An 11,455-nucleotide genomic window follows, 5' to 3' on the forward strand; every position below is an offset into this window, starting at 1 on the left:
TTTCCCTCCTTTTATCCTTAAAATAAAAAAAAAAAAATGGGCAGCTGAGATGAATACACACTTCTCAGATAAAGAAATACAAATGGCAAATAAATATATGAGAAAATGTTCAACATCATTAGTCATTCGAGATATGCAAACTAAAACAACACTGAGGTTCCACCTTACCCCAACAAGAATGGCTAGCATTAAGAAATCAACCAATAACAAATGCTGGCGAGGTTGTGGAGAAATAGGAACCCTTCTCCACTGCTGGTGGGAATGCAGAGTGGTGAAACGACTGTGGAAATCAGTTTGGAGATTCCTCAGAAAACTAGGTCTAGAGGTCCCATTCAACCCAGGTATTCCCCATATGGGTATTTTCCCAGAAGATCTGAAAACATCATATCACTGCCATATATGTGTACCCATGTTCATAGCAGTGCAATTTGTAATTGCTAAATTGTGGAAGCAACCCAAATGTCCATCCACTGAGGATTGGATAAAAAAATTGTGTTACTCTTATATAATGGAATATTACTCAGCTATAAAGAAAGACAAATTTGAAGCTTTTATAGGTAAACGGCCATGACTAGAGACCATACCCATAAGTAAAATAAATCAGACCTGCATGTGTAAGCATTGTATTGTCTCACTAGTGTGAGCCTTGAAAAAGTAAACAAAAACTAAGAGGTATGATAGACATTGTGAAACAAAAGGAAAATGTTCAAAAGTAAAGGGCACCTGGGGTGTGGGAAAAGGTAGAGAAAGAAGGGGAAATTAAATAAGTATGTATATACAGGATAGCTAGCATAGTTGCACTACTGTCTTGTAATGCTCTACAGAAAGGAACAGTTAATGATTACTTGTTTGATCAATCTTGTATATCTCTCTTTGTTTTCCTGAGAAACCACTTCGAAGATATCAATAAGTACTACAACAACCATGCTTAATTTCCTACAACTTTGTCTGTACCTCTGTTTTCTTTGTATTGTTCTTAAGCTATTTTCTGAATGGATGTCTGTCTGTTAATATGTTTTCTTTCTTTTATTTAAACAAAATACTGGAAAGCTGCAGGCAAAAAAATAAATACTCCTACTAATTGCTACAGTCATTACTATCTTTTCCTCATGAGTGCCAGCCATCACCCGTTGTGCACTAGACTCACTTTTCAGTGGTCCCTAAAATCATTATCTCTCTTCTGTAATCCCCTCTTCCTGAATGTGAGTGGGCTCTGTGACTTGCTTCTAACCAACAGAATATGGCTGAGGTGATGGAGTGTGCATGGTTGCCTGTGAGTGATTATGGGATTAACTACAGAAAAGTTCAGAACCTGTCTGTCTCTCTCCCTTGCTGGCTTTGAAAAAGTCAAGTTGGGAAAGCTCATGCAGCAAGGAACTGTGATTGCCTCTAGGTAAGTGTCCCCCATGTGACAATCAGAAAGAAGCTGAAGCTGTCAGTCCTACAACCACAAGGAACTAAATTCTGCCTACAGCCTGCATGAAGTTGGAAGCAGATCTTTCCCAGCTGAAACTTAGATAAGGTGTCAGCCCCAGGTAATACTTAATTGCATTCTTGTGAATCTTAACCAGATATCTCCACAAAGTTATGCTTAGAATCCTGTCTCACAGAAACTGTGAGATAATAGATATATTGTCTTAAGCAGCTAAACCTATGGTAATATCAAACTTTTGAAGTACCCAGCATTCTCTTCTCCTACTGTCCCTGACTATTATGGATTCATAAGAGATAGAACTTCCAGGCAAGATTATTAAAAGTTGCCAATAGTATACCTCTCAAGTGCTGATACATGGCTCATTACTAGAGCACAGGACTGGGGACAGAAGCCCTGTTAGGTTGACCCAAGTGAAATCACCATTTCAATGAACCTAAATTGGTGGAATGTTAGTAATTCCATGAATATAAATACTCCTTGGCTCTTCCACAAGTAGCTATTGGCTTTGATTAAGCCACTTAATTTTATTGTTTCTTCTTCCTTGCCTGTCAAATCAGGAATAATATAACTAAGACATTTTGCAATTTTACCTACTTTATCTTATTCCAGCCTCACAATTGTGGATGACAGTTACTACTAATTGCATTTTAGAAAAGAAAATTGAGGCTTACAAAGAAAAACAATGTAAAGTTACATGGTAGCATAGGCAGGACTCAAACCTGGTTGAGTTGACGCTACAGCTCATGAATTTGAATTCACTGTGCTACAACTCTTCCATCAGGGCAATACTATAGTGTGGCCACAAAAAAATTGGGTCCTATGTCCAGACAGACATGGGTGTGAAATGCCTTCTTATTCTTGTGTATCTTCTGAGAAATTTACTTCTCTACACTTCAATTTGTTGGTCTAAAGTATGTGGATAATAGTAGCTATCTCATAAGATTCTTTTGGTGATCAATTGAGTTTATATCAAAAGACCATAGTAAGCATTCAGAAAGTGCAACTAATTTTCTAGTATCATGAAATAAAACTGAGTTTATATGAATAAAATCATTTGTGAACTAGTTATCTTGGTCTATTGTCACATTTATTGCAAATATGCAGTCCTTAATTATTTAGAAAGTGGAGAGGTACTTATATAATTAGTATGAATCACCACAATGACCAACTAATTAAATAGTAGGTCCAAGAGAATTAGCCAAAGAAAGAAAAAGAGTAAATCATTTGACTGTCATCAGAGCAGATGAACATTTTCTGGGCAAATATGAACAGGTTTTTCATCTGGACAAGTTCCAGACCATAGTGAAACACACACACACACACACACACACACACACACACACACACACGGGCTTCCTAATGATCAGTGAATACTAGCACCTACCATTTCCTTTCCCCTTTTGGTTTATAATTAGTTGTTTAGGCAAAGTGTATCAGACAAGTAATCTGGAAGGAAAAGGAGGATTGTGGGCCAAGGAGTGACATCATCTGACTTCAGTTTTACAATAATATCCTGTCTCCTGGGTTGAGAGGAGACTACAGGGAGTTGAAGGAGGAAACAGGAGGCAGAGGTTATTATAGACTAAGAGAGCTGTGGGTCAATGAGACTGGAATAGAGACAAGGAAAAGAGTTGTTTGAGTTTGGATTTGCTTTAAAGGTAGAGGCAGCAGGGCTGGGGATTTAGCTCAGAGGCAAAGCACCTGCCTGGCAAGTGCAAGGTCATGAGTTTGATTCCTGGTACAGGAAGAAAAACAAACAACAAAAATAACAACAACAACAAAGGTAGAGGCAGCAAGAGTTGCTCATGGATTTTATATAAGGAGATGAAAGAAGGGAATGGGGGACTGAGGAAGTGGCAGCGAATGGTAAGGAGGGGATGGACAGAGGGAAGGAAGGAGATAAGAAAAGGGGAGAGAGAAGGCGAAGGGGGGAGAGATGGAGGGGGAGGAAGAGTGGAGAAAGAGAAGGAGAAGAAAAGAGAAGAGAGAGATTGAGATTGGTGATGACTCTAGATTTTCTTATTTGTTTGTTTCTTTTGTTTTGTTTTTCTTTCGGTACCAGGAATCGAACTCATGACCTTGGGCTTGCCAGGAAGGTGCTATGTCACTGAGCTAAATCCCCAGCCCCTGATGACTCTAGATTTTGAGCCATGGAAAGATGGAGTTTCTACTCACTGCGATGGAGATTACTGCTTGAGAGCTGGCTGAAGTGGAGGAGCAGGTTGAGCTCCCTGGACATGTGCACCTTAGGCTTTAGATGGCGGTGAATGTTCATATGGAGATGCTGACAGGAGGTCACAAGCCCCAAGCTCAGGGCAGCATGTAGGTAGTTGGTATCATTTGAAACCTGATATGTGGTTGGCTGGTATTTAAAATCAGGAGCCTTGAGATGCTCTCCAAGGGACTAAGGTACAGGAGGTAGTGATGATAGCTGGAATAGGGTGGTAGAGGTAGAACTGGTAGGAAGGGGTTGAGCTGTAAGCTGAGTAAAGGGGTTGAGGGAACAGGGCACCACATCCTGACTCCGAGTTGGTCTCCTGAGGGATGGAAGGCTGGACTGGAGGGCCCCTGATGTGGGGTGACTAGAGGAGAAACAGGTGGGAGCTCAGCAGGGCTCTCTGGAATATGGTGGAGGTGCAGGGTGCTTATGACTGGGCAAAGCTGCATGGTGGCCATTGGGGGACCCATCAGGGAGCGCAGATACCCTGAACTGTTAAAGGAGGAGCATAAGAGGCAGTGCCAGCTCATGCCTGGGCAGGAACGCATGAGCTCTTTAGGCCATAATCCCAAAACTCCAGCCTCAAGGCTGCTTCTTTCTTTCTTCTTATCATTTAATGTCATCCAGTTAGAAGTTACAACAGGTACAGAGCTGAGGACGACAATACCAAGTGTCTTGGTCACTCTCTTTGTCAGTGAGACACAGTACCTGACACCCGCAAACCAAAGGGGAGAGGTTATTTGGCTCACAGTTAATAGAAGTGTCAATCCATAGTCCACTCGCCCCAAGACAGTGCACCTGGCAGAGGGCTATCACTGAGGAGAAGCTGCTCACTTCAGGGCAGACAGGAAGCAGAGACAGAGGGAGAAGCTGGGAAGGGAGAGGGACTCTTCTAGGTCACACCTGCAGTGACCTATGGTACCTCTTCCAACTGGCTCCAGCATCCTTAACACAAGCACCATTCAGAAGCCTCATCTGTGAGCACATGAGGCTTTGGGGGACATTTTAGATCTAACCCATCATCTGGGAGCTAGAAGACAAGGGAGAGTAATACACAGGGAGGTGCTAGATAAGTGGTCCTTAACATGGACTTCATTTTCCTTCTAGTTTGGAGGGAAGTGCAATGTCATCTATGTCAAACTCAGCAGGTGCCTTCTAGTGGTGAGTGGCAGAGACTGTCTCTGTTCTGTAACCTTGGGGAAGTCACCCGCAAGTCTACAGTCTCCAAAGATGATATTCAAGCAAGTGGAGTACAAAGGAAGATGGGACAGACAGCTGCACTGTCTTCTCCTGCAGTGACCAACACTGGTAGTCTCTGCCTACCACTGACCTAATTCAGGATGGACTCAGCTACTTTCTCAGGGTCTGCAGGGGTCAGAAAATAATGGTCCCTGGGCTGATGGGATGCATTGCTGGTTTCCATCGGAGGGGTTGAATGTGACATAGTCACGTTCATTCAATTTTTGGCTGTTCTCATGCTGAAACAGACTTGATGGCTTGCAATAGAGAACATGACTCCTGAAAGTCTAAAGATTTTATGGTTTAGTGCTTCACAACAAAAAAGATCTTGCCATTTCCTGGCCAAAATATAATCAATACACCTGTATTCAAGCTAGTTACACTAAAAAGTTTCCATGAGGTATCCCCAATTCTCATAACAACAGATGAGAGAATTCTGATAGTCAGGAGTCCCTAAGTGCAAAGTATCTGTGAGAAGACAGAAGTTTTAGCACTGTTTCTTGGGGGAATAAGGTTTACTTGTGCTGGTGTCTTTTTGGAAAACCCAGGCCCAACCTTAAGGTGGACACTTGTATTGCTACAAAAGTCCCCTCCTCTACAGAGTTTGCTGACATTCTGGAGTGCATGCCTGTGAAATACCTGATTTACAGGTACACTGTGACCATCCTAAGTTGCTAGGGATCAGAAATATTTCCAAATCTTAGTGTCAAAAATGCTTGTATCAATTATAAATAATGTGCTGGCCTTAGTATATATGTGTGTGTGTTGGGGGGCATTGGCGAGGAGAACTGAGAAAAGCTGAAAACAGTTGGGTAAAGGCAAAACCCAGCTGGCTTCACTATTTTTGGATTTGGAAATATCTAATACATTCAGACTTTGAAAAACATTTTGTGACAGTTTGTTGGAACATGCAGAACAGAAAAGCTGAAGTGGGAATTCTATCCGTAATATGGAATTAGTGTCGTCGTCACAAACAACTTCAACATTGGTGATCCTTCAAGAAATTGGACAGGGTGTCATCTTGAGTATTCATTGTTGTGCAAAAGCTCAGACACGCCCTTATTGTCATCAACACTCCCAGTCAGTTCAAGCTGTGCAGTTATGGGAGTTGCCTTCTTGGGGACAACGCATCCTCCGACTGGGAGCTGTTGGGCAGGGGAGGACTCACTGTCCCAAGAAGGGCAAAGAGTTCCTAATCAAAGATGCTACAGATATCAGCTGATCACTGGTGATATAGAGTTAGTGCTAAAAATATCCACCAGATGATAAAACAAAGGAAGATAAATTGGGTAACTTTTAAAATCCATTCTGGGTAATCCTCTAATCCTAAACACAATGAACTCTTTCATAACAGTTTAAATAGAACAAAAACTACAGGAATGTTTCACAAGTTATTTCTTCTTCCTGAGCACAAAGTAGGCATTTTTCTGCCTCCTTTGAACCCTGAAATATTTGTTCTTCCTTCACCATTCATGGCCAGCCACAGGCCAGTGTTAAAGATGTTGGCGTCACAGGATGGGAGGAGCTCGGATCTCTCTGAGGTCTCTCGGAGAGATGTCAACCTTCGCATGGAACTATGATGTGAGCAGAAAATAAAACTTTCCATTTTGTCAACACTACTTAGATTTGGGGTTGTTTGTTGCACCAGTTAGTTATCTATTGCAATGCATTTGCATTACATGGTTAAATTAGATAAAAGTAATTAATTTTAGGAAAGGAATACCTTAAGTTGAAAAATGACTTCCTACGGAGCAATGAATATGAATGAACTACAGTCGCATGTATATAGTTACAAACATAATGTTCAGCAAAAATGTGAATCGTACAAAAATACATGCCATATGATATCATTCTTATAACGCTCAACATACAAATAAAACTAAGTGATACATTGTTTAGTAATTCAAACACACATGGTAACGTTGAAAAGCAAAGCAAAATGCAAGATGTTAACCCAGGGAGGGCAGCCGTAGGAATGCTAGCAGGAAGAAAACAAAAATTCACAACTCTTGGTAACATCTAATTTCTTAAAGCTTCTTGATAGTACAGTAGGGTTTATTTAATATTCTTTATAACAAATATTTAATATATATAATGTTATACATATGAAAAATATGAGAAAGTCCATTGGCTCACTTAACTTGCCAATTCAATCATAGACATACATATGTATGATATTTAATTATATACAATTGTATACTGTGCACACAGCTGTGGTTTGCTCAGACACACTCATTATGTGCAGCCTAGTGCTGCACAGCACTACGGATTCCTAGGCACAGTTACTGCAGAAAACCTTACAACCTTGCATCTGAGAAACTGGGGTTTGTGGTGGGTTAACTCATGGTCAATTTATAACATCCAGGTGAACAGAATCAGTGTGGTGCTGGGTATGTAAGGTACACCTGAGGACTGTTTCCAACAGCATAAAAGCAGAACTGGAGAGAAAATGGTGTGCTGTTGGTTTCTCTGGAGAAGCTTGTCATGCTGGCTTTCTTGGTGTAAAACAAGCTGTTCTTGTCATGGAGGAGTTCAGGACCTAGATGTCAGGTCCTCACTGTCACTGAGGATGGCTATGATTCTCTTTGGGGGAGCTCTGGTCCTTACCTTGAGCATCACATTTCGGCTCCAGTGCAGATCCCTCAACCTGCTGACACAAATCCTTCATCCCGCTGGCACAGACTTTCTAGCTTCCACCATGGACCTTTGGGCCTTCCCAGTGCAAATCCTTGATACAGACTTGCCTGAGACATTGTCTTGGGCTCTAGCCCTCCAGTTGGACTTGTGGAGGACATTGCCATGGGATCCAGGCTCTCAGTTGGATTCTTTGGGTTTTTAGTGTGTGGACAGATCTCCCACATTCTTTTGTATTTGACTCTTTGGGTGAATATTATAGAGTAATCTTATAAATTTTGTGTCCTGTAGTAAAGCATTTCCTTTGTAAACTCTGACTATTTGACCAAATATGGGTGTTTACTTACTGGCCGACACACACCCAAGCCTTCCATACAATGTCATGCTGGCATTTGACCTGAGTCACATTGGGGAAGTGGTCCCTGAACTGGTCACTGATCTGTACAGGTTCGAAGGCGAATTGTGGTGTTTTGAAACTGTAGGAGTTGCTGTGCATTTGGTTGGAAGTGAGGGCACCTAAGCTAGCAGGGCTTTGCATTTGTTTTAGCCTGGAATTAAACAACTTGTGCTGGTTGCCCTAATCATGTATTTCATGCTGATTAGAAGTGCTGGTTAGCAGTTTATCTATCTTTGATTAATTAAACATAAGAAAACCCAATTTGTCACTAGTCTCCACTTGGAAGACTAAATTTTTCAAGGCATGAGGCCCATGGGAAGAAATTAATGAAAAGAATTTCACTAACAGAGGTTGGTGAGAAAGTTTAGAAATGGTATACTGCATTAATTTAAATTTGGATTGCTTTTGTAATCAACAGTTCATTCATTCATTCAAGCAATATTACTGAGGCCAATTGTGTGCCAGATAGTTCTAAGCACTGGGAGCAGAATAGTGAGCAAAGCCCATACCCCTGCCCTTGAGGAACCACCAGCATAGGGGTTGGTGCTGTTGACAATGAGAAGAGGAGGCATACAGAGGGCATAAGGTGTAAGACACTGCATATGGGGTCAATCAGATCTTCTCTAAGGCTCTTGGTCCTTTAGCAATTGCAGAACTTTGTGCAAGGGATTTAATTTCTCAAAGCCTCAGCTTTCCCTTCTGTGAAATGGGACAGCAACATCTACCTCACAGAGTCCCTGCAAAGAGCTAATGAGTTTGTGCATACTTAACACAGCACCTGCCTGTGAGAAACCTAATCTATTAGTTCTCATAGGTCAGTTTTCACATCTTATCTAAACCTGGCTCAGTGATATTTGCTATTGTTTTCCAGAAATTTGAAAATGTGATCCAAGAGTGGGACAAATTCCTTTAGATGAGCATGTTCCTCAGCAGCAGAGCTGCTGGGCCCTCCAACCCAGGTGTGTTCACCACCAGGCTGGGTTGTCTGGGAGCCTCATGGCTCCTCTGTGCGTCTGCGGCTGAGAAAGCAGAAAGGGCGGAGCCCTGGTCTCTCCTACTGGGGGATCAGTGATCTTCACTGCACACAGGGGGGATGATGAAGTTGTTCTCAGGAAGTATATCAGTCCCCAGGAGCCGGTAGCCAAGTTTGAGAAATGTAATTTCTTTGACTTGAGTTTTATAAAGAAACATATACTATCTTAGCATTTCTTTATCTAATTCTTAATTTAATTTGAGATGTCAGATCAGATAGGAAAAGAGCAATTTATCTTCATGCAGTGAGTGTTTGGTTTACAAAATAGAATGGGTTCGACTCTTCTAGCCATTATCCATGTCTTGGCCTCATAGCAGCTGCTGGGTCTTGCCCAGAGGGCTCATGGGAAGATTCCGGGGAACTGAAGTGTGGCTTAAAAATTGTTACTGTAGTGAAGTTAACAGAATCTGCATATTAATAAAGATATCTACTGAAATTTCATGTTCATGGTGTTGGGTAGGAAGAGCTGCCTTTACTATTATAGTTGATCTACTCCCGAGTGAGCCATGAGAGTGTTTCGGCTGATTATCATAACTGGTGCATTGCATTCATAGTGAAAGATCTTCAGGAAGAAAAAGCACTATTTCTCACCGTTCCAAGAGGTTATTGAATCATAATACATATGATGATCATTTCATAACCCACAATCAGTGAGAAATTTCCCAGCAATGGAATATCTCTTTCCATGAAGAACCAGACTAAGGGGCTGGGGATTTAGCTCAGCGGCAAAGCGCCTGCCTGGCAAGCACAAGGTCGTGAGTTTGGTTCCTGGTACCGGAGGAAAACCAAAAAAAAAAAAAAAAAAAAGAACCAGAGTAAGGATAATAGTAGGAAGTAAGTGGGTGCACCAGGCATGGTGTCTCTGCTTTGGGGGAGAAAGAGAATGGCAAGAGCAAGGCTGCTTCAATTATGGACCCCAGGGGACACAGCACCATTGTTCTGTGGCCTTGAGGGTGGATGGAGAAGATGTCAGTGGTGAGCAGCCACGCAGCTCTGTAAGGGTGATGCAGTCTGTGAAGGTCTGACTTGGAAGAGTGCAGTGATACCTCTGCAAGCTACAAGCCTAGGGCAAGAAACTGGAGCCTCCTAGGACTAGAGCAAGTCAGTGTTGCCACTTGCTGGATAGAAAAACTGAGAGCCCAAGGGGGAGGGGAGGAAGTCACTGTAGCTAGTTGGGTGTTTGTAGTCAAACCCAGCTTCTGGGTTCCTAATCAGTGCTCTGCCTTCCTTGTTATCAATTCTGTAGTTTCCAGGAGAATTCATCAGAATTCCAGAAACTTACTTGTGCCCTAACCATCCTTCTGCACCAGTCTGTGGCCAGCCAGGAAAATAGGACCATGGCAGATAATTTGGGGCTGTAGGTGGTGCAGGGAGAGAGGTGTGTGAGTGGGGAGTGGGAACAGGAGATGAGTCAGCCTCACAAATGAAAGATGCCTGACTATTGTAGGGCTAAGATCAAAGGAGGAAAGTGTATGACCAGAACCCAGGAGTGGTGCCAGCCAGAAAGACCTGTAACCTTGGAGGAAGGACCAGCCAGGAGAACTGGGGCCACAGCAGGGGGATTATGGGAAGAAGCTGGGCTATGCTGGGGTGGAGACAGGTTGGGATCACCTCTCAAAGTGAAGGAGAAGCATCTTGACCCTGACTGCTTCCCTCCTAAACTCTGAGATTTTGTGCTATTGTCTTCCACTGGAACAAGTTGCTGAGGAGCTGGTGGTGAAGAGATATAAGGAAGTGTGGTTTGCAGGGATCAAAGCAGAAGAGGAAAGGGAAGCAATGGGGTTGAAGAAATAGGCAAACCAGCCTCCCAACAACCCATGCGCCCTGATGTGAGAGCCCTTTAGGGAGTTCACTTTTAGCTAGCTGGGTGTTGGGGACATATTTGTGAGTAGTCCTGATGTAATAGCAAGCAGAAACACTGAAATGACACCCAGGATTTGGAGGCAGATTTATTTACATTGCCAGGCACTGATCAGGATCATTCCCAAAATATCAGGTCCCCATCTCTGGGAGTCTAGGGCTTATATTAGATAAGCAAGCAGAAAGTACAGAGGCTGAATGGCTTGTCAATTGGAGATTGGTTCTTACAATATGCATCATTGTGACCAGCCATGCATCACAGTGACCAGCCATTTCCAAGAGAGAAGCAACCGAAACTGGAACAGGAACTATTACCTGGGCAACTAAGAAACTGAAGCATACTGGCTGAGGAGGGGTGTATTTTCTGCTATGCTGCAACCATTGAATCAGAGAGGTAAAAAGTTGGGATAATAACACTAACTAGAAAGTACCTGGCAAGTCACAGAGCAGAATGGCATGTTAGAAAATGTACAACTTTAGTATCAAATAAAAACTGATTCAAGTTTTCAGGCTCCTTCACTTACCAGTGCTATGACTATGGGAAGTAGGTCAACCACTGTGTATTCCTGTTTACTTCTCTTTGTTTTTATTTTTTTTTATTTTAAAGAATAAAAGAAGGATAACATAATAATAGGGGGG

Source organism: Chinchilla lanigera, unplaced genomic scaffold (genome assembly GCF_000276665.1).
Source record: "Chinchilla lanigera isolate Chin_1 unplaced genomic scaffold, ChiLan1.0 scaffold00060, whole genome shotgun sequence".
Lineage (NCBI taxonomy): Eukaryota > Metazoa > Chordata > Mammalia > Rodentia > Chinchillidae > Chinchilla > Chinchilla lanigera.